The sequence below is a fragment of the Nyctereutes procyonoides genome, unplaced genomic scaffold (genome assembly GCF_905146905.1).
Source record: "Nyctereutes procyonoides isolate TBG_1078 unplaced genomic scaffold, NYPRO_anot_genome, whole genome shotgun sequence".
Classification (NCBI taxonomy): domain Eukaryota; kingdom Metazoa; phylum Chordata; class Mammalia; order Carnivora; family Canidae; genus Nyctereutes; species Nyctereutes procyonoides.
The window spans coordinates 24038640-24052628 of NW_026575030.1; the positions used below are offsets into that span (position 1 = coordinate 24038640).

Genomic DNA, 13989 nt, shown 5'->3' on the forward strand with positions numbered 1-13989 from the left:
GAGGAAGTAATGAAAAGTGGAATATAAGAATCAAATCAGGTTCTCATATTCCCAGTACAACTACTGTTTACTATTTTGGCCAATTTTTTAGGGTATTTTATGTTTTTTCTCAAGTTGCAACTTAAGATTTTATGTGCATGTTTGTTAATGAATTCTCAAGTGACCAGTAAAATACTGCTTTTCGTTATAATCTTTAAATTGAAAACCTGTAAACATACAAAATTAAAAAATAGGTGAGCCTCATAAACTCTTTTGCGTTCAGTAATTGTTAGTAATTTGCCATACTTGCTTCATGTCTATCTTTATGTTTCTTTATTATGTACTATTTTAAAGCAAAAATCTCAAGGAATGTGTCTTCTAACCCCTAAATTAATTTGGTATGATTCATTAGGACATTGGTTTGGATCTTTTTTTTTTTTTTTTTAAATTGGTCCTTTTTAACAGAATGAATATTTACAGGAGAATTTGGGACTCACTCTCACTTTACCTTCTGAAAATGCTTAGAATAAATGGTACATCTCAAAGGCAAAGAAATTTAAAGACAGGTAACTTTTTTTTTTGCTAATTAGAGACTTTTGAGCTTGGAAGGACCTTTTGACCCCCATGCTGCAAAAGCTCCATAAAAGGCAAATGAATGAATCACAATCTTTCATACCTTAGAAATAAGGTAATCTGTCATAAATGTTTTGCAGTTATAGTGAGCTAGTCTCAAAATAACACTGTTCTTTTGAGTAATATTGCACTGGAACATCCAGTTAAAGTCCAAGAGTATATTACAACCTCAGTGTTTTTTTATTAGGGCTGTAGATGTTTGAATCAAACAGTCATTATTACTATTATCTTTTGGGCAAAGAGAGTTTTTTGGGCAAAGACTAGACTCTACTGTCTAGTCTTACAGTAGAGTTTATATATATATTTTTTTTCTTAAAGATTTTATTTATTTATTTGAGGGAGACTGTGAGAGAGCAGCAGAGAGAGAGGGAGAAGCAGACTCCCCGCTGAGCAGGGAACCTGACGTGGGCTCGATTCCAGGACCCTGGGATCATGACCTGAACCAAAGGCAGACGCTTTACCAACTGAGCCACCTAGGCACCCCTATAATAGACTTTATAAAGTGTGGTAAATTAAGTATGAGTTACAATTTATTCATAAAAGGATGAGTTTCTCTGGGTTTCTTGTATCTCTTTATTCATCTCTGCATCTTATTTGAAGTGGAACCTTTCCTTTGGATTAGCTTCTATTTTGGGGGTAAATTTTAGAAATCATAATAGCATTGTTACATATTTATATTCCCATATGAATACATAAAAATATACACATGAGCCCAAGTATAGGTCTCAATATAACCACCAGCTTATGCATCATATTTGGCATAAAGCCATTTGAAGATGTAGTAATGATGCTCTGCCATTGACAGTATTCATTTTATTCTCTCTTGGTGATGGGTGATTTCATGTAATTAGACTTCATTGTAAAGTTTATATAAATAAAATTAATTTTTCATATTAACTGCCTGAAGACGAATGCTCTGAATGCTTAACATATCAAATGGCAAGTATGGCCCCATATATTGGACTAAAAATATTTGTAGTTGAAATCCTATGAGGTTCATTGTAGGAGATCTCAAATTATGCCCCTGGCTTTAGTAAGTTTCTGTGATAAGTTTTTGGAATATTGCTCTATTTACCGTCTTTTTTTAAAAATATTCATGAGAAACACAGAGAGAGAGAGAGGCAGAGACACAGGCAGAGGGAGAAGCAGGCTCCATGTAGGGAGCTCGATGTGGGACTCGATCCTGGGTCTCCAGGATCAGGCCCTGGGCCAAAGGCGGCGCTAAACCGCTGAGCCACCGGGCTGCCCTCTATTTACAGTCTTAATTTTTAAATTTCATATGTGCTCTATTATATAGACAAAACTAGTAAAGCCAATCAGGCTTCTTAATATCATAACAGTACTTACTTCATGCCTAATTTGTAAAATAGTAAATATCAGTAAAATACAGATTCATTTAGGTACTGTTTATCTTTCCACAGTTGCTTTGTCATCTATCAGGAAAAGTCACAGGTTGACTAGATGTGAGTGTAGCACAGGAGTTGATGTTGGCAAGTGTGCAGAAGATACTAACTGCATCTTTAAGGGCTATCTTTTTAGAAGACAAACACTTAATTTTTGTTATATCTAGGCAGCACTTTATAAATGACATCTGTCCACTTGACACAGACCAAACTAAAACTCATTTTTGGCAAAAAGTTTTACTAGTTGGTGTCATTCTGATTGAGCCAGTCCTTGTAAATTTGAATTAAGTAGACTTTTGTTAATTCAATGTGAATAGGTTACCTTGTACTGCTTAAAAGTTCATAAGCCCCATCATGATGCAGAATGGAGGTTTGCTTGATGTTTTTAGTTGTAAGAAATATCTTGAGAAGTGAGCAAGTTGATAAACTTGTGGACAGGCAACTTTTCCCGTTGATTAACTTGGTTGACAAGTTCAGTCAACATGTAATCTGTAGATAAGGTATATAAATCTTGATTGTTTGACAGTTTTTTCTTTTTTAAAACCTTTCTCTGAGTAAGACATGCACCATTGGAATAATTAAATAGCACTACAGTACTTGAAATTAAACTACCAGTGTTCCTGGTCTCATTCCCAAGTAAACCATTTTCAATCCTCTTAACTAATAATTTAAAATGTCACCTTTTGATGTTCTGTTATGGTAAGTACATATTTAAGCTCTTATACTGCTTTTCCCTTGTGCCCATTCTCCTAATACAGTTACACTACAGTATGTATTATTTATTGCTGAGCTGAATAGTATATGGTGATTTCCTTTCTTTATACTTTGTTTTTCCTGGAGTTGTCTGTTTTTTTTTGTTTTTGTTTTTGTTTTTAATTTGCTTGGTTTCAGATTTCTGGCTGTCTTTTCATTCTTTTCTACAGCTGCTTTAAAATTATTTTTATCTGATTTTCTACGTGGTTAAACTTCACAAATAATTTATCAGTTCCATGTTTTTTTCCACTGGAGATCTCCACACTATATTTTCTGTCTTCCTGCACCAGTCAGAATTGTTTATCCTGTGTTCTTGATGTTTAGCTGTAGGCGTAGGGGACTTCCCTTTGCTGAGAATTTCTCATATCTTACCTTGTCATCATCCTTGTGATGTAAATGGTATGATGTATTTAATTTCAAATTCTACTTATCAGTTGTATTAAAGATCATAACAGTACCCTACCATTCCATTTTATTTATTTTTTTATTTTTTTTTTAATTTTTATTTATTTATGATAGTCACACACACAGAGAGAGAGAGAGGCAGAGATACAGGCAGAGGGAGAAGCAGGCTCCATGCACCGGGAGTCCGACGTGGGATTCGATCCCGGGTCTCCAGGATCGCGCCCTGGGCCAAAGGCAGACGCCAAACCGCTGTGCCACCCAGGGATCCCCCATTCCATTTTAAAAATGACTACATGTGAATGTAAATTTTGCAGTACCAAGAAATGTTATTTTAGTGATTAGGTGTGATTTTGGAGTCATGTAGATGCTTTAAGTAATTGTGAAACAAAATGAAATCCTAATGAAGGAAGAAATCCTTAAAAATAAGAGGAATTAAATGGTCCTGTGTGTCATGCTTGTGGCTAAACCACACAGGAAATACAGCTGGGCACCCACGGTGGCTCAGCGGTTTAGAGCTGCCTTCAGCCCAAGGCCTGATCCTGGAGACCCGAGACCAAGTCCCACATCAGGCTCCCTGCATGGAGCCTGCTTCTCCTTCTACCTGTGTCTCTGCCCCCCCCCCCCTCTGTGTGTCTCATGAATAAATAAGTAAAATCTTAAAAAATAATACAGCTTAATATATGGCACAGTGATTAATTTTCTCTATTGGGCTGTGTCTTAAGGACAAAAAGAAGTATAAACAAATCTTGAACTGCTTCAGTGATCATATAGGATAGATCCTGAAACTATATATATTTATATATGGATACACCAGATAACTATGTTAATATTAGGAACCTGGATTTTTAAGGTTGAGATAGAAGTATAAAATCAAAGAAGTTATATAAATTTGAATAGGCAATATTAGTAGGATTTCATGATGTATAAAACACAGATATACACACAAAACCCAGTTTTGTCCTAGTAAGGCTTCGAGATAGTGAAATACCTTATATCAGTGAGCACCTCTAGCACCCTGAGATTGTGGTCATTAGAGAATTTTTCTCTTACACAAATAGGCTTCTTAGAAGAAACACCTGATTCTTGTTTTAGAGATAGGGAATATTCAAAGTGAATGTGTAGTATTTTTTCATAATGTAGATCGAGGAGTTTTAAGACTGTCGAAACTTGTGTTGAAAAGACTTAGGAGATAGCTTGAACAGGCTCCCTTTAGCCATAAGTGGGACATTTTGAATTAGATAGGGCACTTTGAGGACTCCTGCTTCCAGCCAAAGTGGAATAGCAGGGCCCAGATGTACCCTTCTACCTGAAACAAACCAAGAATAAACAGATAAAATACATGAAACAGTAGTTCAGGGATCCCTGGGTGGTGCAGCGGTTTGGCGCCTGCCTTTGGCCCAGGGCGCGATCCTGGAGACCCGGGATCGAATCCCACGTCGGGCTCCCGGTGCATGGAGCCTGCTTCTCCCTCTGCCTTGTGTCTCTGCCTCTCTCTCTCTCTGTGACTATCATAAATAAAATAAAATAAATAAAAAAAAAGAAACAGTAGTTCAAGATACCAGACATTAACCAGTGAAGGACAGTGATCTCTAGAGATAGGAAACCAAAGAGGTGACCTCTATGATTGCTTCAGCTTACTGCCCAAGAGAGTTTCCAAGTTGCAATAGGGAGAGGGAACTAAAGGCCACCGCCTTCCTGAATTGAGGAGACAGAGCTGAGAGTCTGGGGAGATTAAGTCATCTAGAAGCAAATAATAAAAGGAAGAGACTATGTATGGAGAAAGAAGCCTAGAGATCTTCACTGTGTTTCTTTGAGTATTCAGCAGGGTACTGATCAGCATATGTGCTTGAGGAGACTACTCAAGGTTAGAGAAACTATCATCCAAAAAGATTAGAGGGAAGAGTGTGTGGCCCTTACACAGTGCTGAGAATAGCACCTGTTCCTCTAGCCAGACTGGAAAAACTCATCATTTGCAGGGCATTAGGTAGAGTATTCAGGAGAGTCTTGCCTCAGTAGTGGAGATTATTAATCTCCACTATTAATAAGCCATAGACTTAGTACTGCTCCAGATCTCCCTAACAAATCATAAAAGCAAGATCCAAGAGGATCAAACTGCACTTTTTGGTGTTTCTGAGTTAGTAATTACACTTATTCTTCTTTTTCAGAATAATGAGTTGGTTTCTTAGCATCCTCTGGAGGGAACAGGAATGTGTTTTAATATTATTAAGAACTCATACTGTTGAGATAGACGTATTTCAGTTTTTTCAGCTATTTTTTTCTATGTCTTTTAAAAAACTTTGACTATATAGTTGACATAGAGTGTACAATTTAAGTTTTGACATGTGTATATATCTGTGAAACCATCACCATACTTAAAATAGTGAACATATTGTTACCTGGTACACCTTTGTATTACTTTTCCCCACCCCTCACCTATCTCCAAGCAACTTCTAAATCTTTTTTTTCAGTCACCACTGATTACTTTGCATAAATGACTTGATACGATATGTGTTCTCTTCTGTCTGGCTTCTTTCAGTCAGCTTAATCATTTTGAGATTCATTTCTGTTGTGTGTATCAGTTCATTTGTTTTATTGATGAGTAGCATTCTTTTTTTTTTTTTTTTTTTTTTTAGTTACATTCTTTTGTAAAGATAAAACCACAATTGGTTTATCCATTCACCTGTTGGTGGCAGTTTGGATTGTTTCCAGTTTTAGATGATTACAAATAAAGCTGCTACTCATAAAGCTCCACGTTCGTGGACAGCTCTTCATATGGACATATATTTCCATTTCTCGGGGATAGGTATCTAAGGAGAATGGCTGGGTTGTATAGTAGATGTGTTCTTAAGAAGCTGTCAGCTGTTTGCTAAAATGGGTTGTACTACTTTACTTTCACATCAGTAGTTTTATGAGAGTTTCATTTGCTCCACCACATCTTTGTGAACATTTGTTATGGTAGGTCTTTTTCATTTTATCTATTCTAAGGTGTGCATAGTAGTATGCCATTATGGTTTTATTTTGCGGTTCCCTAATGACTGAAGGTGAGAGCGTCTTTTCATGTGCTTATTTGCCATCTGTATATCTACTTTAGGTGAAGTCTGTTTAGTTTTTAAAATTGTTTTCTGGATGATATATTGCTGGATATATGATTTTTAAACATTTTCTTCCAGTCAGTGGCTTGCCTTTTCATTTTAAGAAGTGCTGTTTAAAGAGCAGAGGTTTTGATTTTGGAATTCCATATATCAGTTTTTTTTCTTTTATGGATTGTGCTTTTGTGTGTCAAATCTAAGAATCTTTGTCAAAGCCAAAGGTCGCTGAAGATTTTCTTCTGTTTTCAGTAAGTTTTATTGTTAATAGTTTAAATTCAGGTCTGTGACTGTTTACATTTAGTTTTTGTACATAATGTAAGGTAAGGGGAAAGGGGACATTTTTTTACATATGCTTCTCCAGTTATTCAAGTGTCATTTATTGAAATGGTTGTTTCCCCTCATGAACTGCCTTAGAACCATTTACATTCAGTTGGCCATCTCTGTGTGGGTCTGGCTTCTGAAGTTTACTCTGTTCCATTGGTTTATTGATCTGTCTTATATATCACACTGTCTTGATTACCGTAGCTTTTATAATAAGTCTTGAAATCATATTACTAGCCCTCTAACCTTGTTCTTTACAAAAATTGTTCTATTATAGGTCCTATGCATTTTTTTTTGTTTTGGTCCTTTGCATTTTTATATGAACTTTAGAATCAGCTTGTCAATTTGTGCACAAAAGTCTGCTCTGAGGATTTGATTGTGATTGTATTAGATCTGTAGATCAGCTTGGGGAGAATGGATATCATAACAATGAGACTTCTGACTCATAAACCCCGTATCTCCATTTATTTAATAGCTCTCAGTGATTTGTAGGTTTGTTTTTTTTTTAAATTTATTTATTTGAGAGAGGAAAGAGAGCCTGAGTGGGAGGCACAGAGGGTGAGAGAGATGCTCAGACAGACTCTTTGCTGAGCATGGAGCCTGACGTAGGGCTCGATATCATGATACAGATCAGGACCTGAGCCAAAAGCAAGAGTTGGATCACTTAACCCACTGTGCCACCCAGGTGCCCTGATTTGTAGTTGTTATTGTTGTTTTCTTTTGTTTTGGTTACATTTTTCCCTATGTGTTGTGTAGTTTTGATGCTGTTTGTCAGTGGTATGTTTTGAATTTCAGTTTTTGATTGTTCATTGTTAATATTTAGAGACCCCTGGGACTCACTGGGAGAGATGATTCCTCCATCTTGAAGCATGTCTGGGAAGGGTGGCACTGACTCTCAGGGACAAAAAGCCAGTGAACATTTCCTTCCCCTGCTCCTCAGCATAGGTGCAGAGACACCTGCTGAGGGTGGCTAACTTGGATACTGGCTCTTTGCTGTACTTCACTTCAAACTCCATACCCCTGCACTTTGGTGACTGCCCTTTGGTGACAAACCTGCATCAGTCCCAGTGCATTGAGATCCACCGTCAGAGGGCCAGCACATGTCCACAGCATATCAGGACCTTAAAGTTGGGAGTTTTAAAATTCAGTGTGCCTGCTTGGGATAGACCCCAAGGTGCTACCAGGCAGGCAGATGGCCAGGACACAGACAGGTGAAGGTAGCGAGCTGAGGGATTCCTAGGACCCATGAGGGGAGATTGTTGGCTCTTCTGGGAGGGCTTCCTGCACCATGGCATGTACAAACTCCCCTCTCTGGGGACTAGGGAGCTGACTCACATTTTTCTCCCCCCCACTCTACCATAAACTAAATTCAGTAAGCAGCACAGTGCCAACAATAGTGGCTTAAACTGCTTACACCAAGCCCTGCCCCCTGTGCTATTTCACTAGCGTAGTTGTATTTGAGAACCAGAGCAGTGGACCCCTCCCCCCAGAAGACCAGCACAGACCCTGAATACACCACATCTGCTGACCATAGAGTTCTGCAAAGCTTCAGCTCTAGTGGAAATAGCATCAAGTCTCTATAAAGGCAGACCAGAGACACCTAATTAAAACTCCATACTCTGGCCAGGGTCCAAACACTTCCCACTTGCAGGCAAGAAGAAACTGCAGAGGACTGACCTGAGGGAAAGAGCAGCCAAAGCATAGCAGCAGAGTGCACAAAGCATATACCAGAGACACTTCTGAAGTGCCCACCTCTGGACAATAAATGACCTCTTCTTCTTAAAGCCATTATTCTCAGGAGCAGGAAACATAACAGGCTTTCTTAGCACACAGAAGAAGACAGAGAGACTTACACAATATGTCAAGACAGAGGAATTCATCCTTAAAGAAAGAACAAGAAGAGTCATGGCCAGAGATCTAATCAAAGCAGATATAAGTAATATGCCTGATCTAGAATTTAAAGTAGCAGTCATTAAGGATACTAGTTGGGCTTGAGAAAAGCATAGAGGACACCAGTGAGTTCCTTACTGTAGAGATAAAGACCAAAAAACTAGTCAGTCTGAAATGAAAAATACAGTGAGATTTGAAACCAACTGGATGTAATGACCACAAGGATGGAAGGGTCAGTGGAATGAATAAGTGATATAAAAGATAAGAATAATGAAGCTGGGGATCCCTGGGTGGCGCAGCGGTTTGGTGCCTGCCTTTGGCCCAGGGCGCGATCCTGGAGACCCGGGATCGGATCCCACGTCGGGCTCCCGGTGCATGGAGCCTGCTTCTCCCTCTGCCTGTGTCTCTGCCTCTCTTTGTGTGTGTGTGACTATCATAAATAAATAAAAATTAAAAAAAAAACAAAACAAAAGCAGGCCAATACCAAGGTATATCATAGCTGAATTTGCAAAGTAACAGAGATAAAAAAAATCCTAAAAGCAGTAAGACAAAAGAAGCTCCTAACTTCCAAGAGAAGACAAATAAGGTTAGTAGCATATCTCCTCAGAAACTTGGCAGGCAAGAAGAGAGGCATAATATATTCAACATGCTGAATGGGAAAAATGTGGAGTCAAGAATACTCTATCCAGCAAGGTTATCATAGTTTTCCAGGCAAACAAAAACTAAAGGAGTTTGTGGCTACTAAACTAGCTCTGCAAGAAATATTAAAGGAGACTCTTTGAGTGGGAAAGAAAGACCAAAAGCAACAAAGACTAGAAAGGAACAGAAAATCTCCAGAAAAAATGACAAAACAAGTAATAAAATGGCACTAAATTCATATGTATCAATAATTACTCTGAATGTAAATGGGCTAAATGGTCCAATCAAAAGACAGAATGTATTAAAAAGCAAGACCTATCTATATGCTGCCTACAAGAGACTCATTTTAGACCTAAAGATGCCTGCAGACTGAAAGGGGATGGAGAATCATTTATCATGCCAATGAATGTCAAAAGAAAGCCAGAATAGCAGCATCTGTAGCAGACAAACCAGTTTTTAAAAAAGACAGTAACAGGGATCCCTGGGTGGCGCAGCGGTTTGGCGCCTGCCTTTGGCCCAGGGCGCGATCCTGGAGACCCGGGATCGAGTCCCACGTCGGGCTCCCGGTGCATGGAGCCTGCTTCTCCCTCTGCCTGTGTCTCTATCTCTCTCTCCCTCTCTCTGTGACTATCATAAATAAATAAAAATTAAAAAAAAAAAAAGAAAAAAGACAGTAACAAGAAATGAAGAGAGCATTATATCATAATAAAGGGATCTATCCAATAAGAAGGCCTAGCAGTTTTAAGTATTTATGCCCCCAACTTGGGAGCACCCAAATATATAAAACATTAACATAAAAGAACTCATTGATAATTATACAGAAATAGTAGGGGACTTTAACACTCCATTTACATCAAAGGACAGATCATTAAGCAGAAAATCAAAATGGAAGTAAAGAATGGCTTTGAATGAAACACACTGGACCAGATGGACTTAACAGATATTCAGAACATTTCATCCTAAAGCAGCATAGTACACATTCTTTTCTAGTGCACATGAGACATTATCTGGAAGAGATCACATGCTAGTAGGTCACAAATCAGGCCTCAACAAGTACAAAAAGATAGAGATCATACCATGCATATTTTCTGATCATAGCAATGCTATGAAACTTGAAGTCAAACATGAGAAAAATTTGGAAAGACCACAAATACATGGAGGTTAAAGAACATCCTACTAAAGAATGAATGGGTCAACCACGAAATTAAAGAAGAAATTAACTACAGGGAAACAAATAAAAGTGAAACCATGACAGTCCAAAAACTTTGGGATGCAGTAAAAGCGACCATAAGAGGGAAATATATAGCAATACAGGACTACCTCAAGAAGCAAGAAAAATCTCAAATACATAATCTAATCTTTTACCTAAAGGAGCTAGGAAAAGAATGATGCCTAAAGCCAGCAGAAGAGGGAAATAATAAAGATTAGAGCAGAAATAAATGATACAGAAACAAAATAGTAAATCAATGAAACTAGGGGCTGGTTCTTTGAAAATATTAATAAAATTGATAAACCCCTAGCCCAGACTTACCAAAAAGAAAAGAGAAGGGACCCAGATAAATAGAAACAATTATGACAATATTTTGAAAAATTATATGTCAACAAATTAGGCAATCTGGAAGAAATGGTTAGAAACAGAAATTACCAAAATTGAAACAGGAAGAAATAGAAAACTCAACAGACCAGTAACCAGCAAAAAAATTGAACTAGTAATCCAAAATCTCCCAACAAACAAAAAAGTCCAGGGTCAGATGGCTTCCCAGGGGAATTCTACCAAACATTTAAAGAAGAGTTAATACCTATTCTTCTCAAACTGTTCCAAAAAAAGAAATGGAAATTTCCAAATTCATTCTACGAGGCCGACATTACCTTGATTCCAAAACCCGACCAAGACCCCACTAAAAAAAGATATACAGGCCAAAATTATGAAGGCCAAATATTCTCAACAAAATACTAGCAAATCAAATCCAATAGTACATTAAAAGAATCATTCTCCAGGATCAAGTGGGATCTGTTCCTGGGCTTACAAGGGTGGTTCAATATTCACAAATCAACGTGATACACTACATTAATAAAGCATAAGAACTATATGATTCTCTCAATAGATGCAGAAAAGTATTTTGACAGAGTACAACATCCATTCTTGATAAAAACCCTCAACAAAGTAAGGGGTAGAAGGAACATACCTCAATATCATAAAGACCATAGACAGAAGACCTAGCTAATAACATCCTCAGTGGGGTAAAACGAGAGCTTTTTCCTCTATAGTTGGGAAGAAGCCTTGGGACTTTCACTCTCACCACAATTACTTAATATAGGACTGGAAGTCCTCGCCTCAGTAATCAGACAACAAAAAGAAATAAAAGGCATCCACATTGGCAAGGAATAAGTCAAACTTCCACTATTTACAGAGGACACTATACTCTATGTAGAAGACCCAAAAACTCCACTAAAAAATTGCTAGAACTGATATACAAATTCAGTAAAGTTGCAGGATACAAAATCCAGCCTAGAGAAATGTGTTGCATTTCTATACACCAGCAATGAAGCAGGAGAAAGAGAAATCAAGGAATTGATCCCATTTACAATTACACCAAAAACCAAAAGAGACGTAGGAATAAATCCAACCAAAGAGGTAAAAGTAAAAGATCTGTACTCTGAAAACTCTAGGACATTTAGAAAAGAAGTTGAAGAGGACACAGAGAAAGGGAAAGACATTCCATACTACTGGATTAGAAGAACAAATACTGTTAAAATGTCTATACTACCCAAAGCAATCTACACATTTAATGCAATCACTATCAACATACCACCAGCGTTTCTCACAGAAATAGAACAAACAATCCTAATATTTATATGGAACCACAAAAGACTCTGAATAGCCAAAGCAAACCTGAAAAAGAAAAGCAAAGCTGGAGGCATCACAATTCCAGACTTTAAGTTATATTACAGTGTAATGAACAAGACAGTATGGTACTGGCACAAAAACAGACACATAGATCAATGAAACAGAATAGAAAACCCAGAAATGGACCCACAGCTATACGGCCAACTAATCTTCAAACAAAGCAGGAAAGAATATCAATGGAAAAAAAGTTTCTTCAATAAAAGGTGTTAGGAAAACTGGACAGCAGCATGCAAAAAGAAAGGCCATTTTCTTACCCCATACACAAAAATAAATTCGAAATAAATTAATAAATTAATTCAAGACCTAAACGTGAGACAGGAAACCATCAAAATCCTAGAGGAGAACACAGGCAGCAACTTTTGACCTTGGTTGTTAAGCAAGTTCTTATTAGACACATTTCCCACAAAAGCAAAAAATGAACTATTGGGACTTCATCAAGATGAAAAGCTTCTGCACAGCAAAGGAAACAATCAGCAAAACTAAAAGGCACTCTGCCGAATGGGAGAATATATTTGCAAATGACATATCCAATAAAGGGAATTTAAGAAATGAAACAGGTGAACATAGGAGGAAAACAAGAGAGACAAACCATAAAATAGACTCTTAACTATAGAGAGAACAAGCAGGGTTGATGGAGGGACATCAGTGGCAGATGGGTTAAATGCTTGATGGGCATTAATGAAGGCACTTGTGATGAACACTGGGTGTTATATATAAGCGATGAATCCCCAAATTTTCCCGAAACTCATATTATACTCTATGTTACTTAACTGGAATTTAAATAAAAACATGACACTAAAAATTTTTTTTTGGCCATTTTCCAAATATATTCCCCCACCCCAACCTTAGGACCCCTGTGCATGTATTTTAGGTCACTTGATGTCCCACAGCTCACTTATATTTTATACTTGTTTTCTCAACCTTTTTTCCATGTGTTTTATTTCAAAGTGTTATACTGCTATGTGCTTAAATCCACTAATCTTTTCTTCTGTAGTATATAATGTGCTGTTAATTCCATCCAGTGTACTTTTCATCTGAAAATTGTATTTTTCATATGCAGGTATTTGCTTAGCCTTTGTTTATCTCTTCTTATCTTTCCTAATGTTTATACTTCTACTTTTTGAATATGTGAAATATATTTATAACAGTTTTAATGTTCTTTCCCATTTCTCCCATTTCTGTCATTTCTAGGTGGTTTGCTAGATTGATTTTTTTTTTCTTCCTAATGTATAGTCTTTTCTTCTTTTTAGTGCTTGGTAGTTTCCAATTGAATTCCAAGGATTGTGAAGTTTACTTTGCTTATTGTTGGAGCTTTTATACTTTTTAAATATATATAATTCTGAATTTGTCTTTGGATTTAGTAAATTACTTGGAACCAGTTTGTTTTTACATTTCATTGGGCTGGACCCTTAATACCCTTTAATCTAGAGCTAATTAAGCCTCATTTCTGAACCAGTATCCTTCTTAGTATTCTGCTAAATGCCCTATGTATATTAGGAAGTCTTTTCACTTGAATATTCCTTGACTTGTATAACTTCCAAAATTATTTGCATGTTTGTTGGAAGTGGTTCCTTTCCCAGCTGTTTTCTCGTTATATACCTATTCTTTTTTTTTTTTTTTTTTTTTACCTATTCTTATAGTATGAAGCTAAAGACTAATGGGAACTTTCTACAAAGTTTGAGTTCTCTGTTGATCTTTTGTCTTCAACTTTGCCTATGGATTAGAACATAGTTGCCTTGGCCTCCTCATTTCTAAACTCTGTCTCCTTACCTGAGGGAGCCTTTAGGCTCTGTTTGGGTTTCACCCTCCTTAGGCTACAGCCTGGAAACTGGCCAGACAATAATCTGAGGCAATCGTTGGGCCAGGTTTTTTTTTTTTTCCCCCTTTTCTGAAGGATCACTGCCTGGGCTACCTGTTATCCATTTGCTGAAATGCATTATTTCATGGATTTTGTCTGCTTTTAGAGTTG

General features: G+C 37.3%; 1 protein-coding gene across 3 annotated transcripts in view; it reads left to right on the forward strand.

Moving 5' to 3' along the window:
• The window catches only part of KPNA1 (karyopherin subunit alpha 1), a 70807-nt gene that overhangs the window by 23528 nt on the left and 33290 nt on the right, over positions 1–13989 (forward strand). The window lies entirely within an intron of this gene.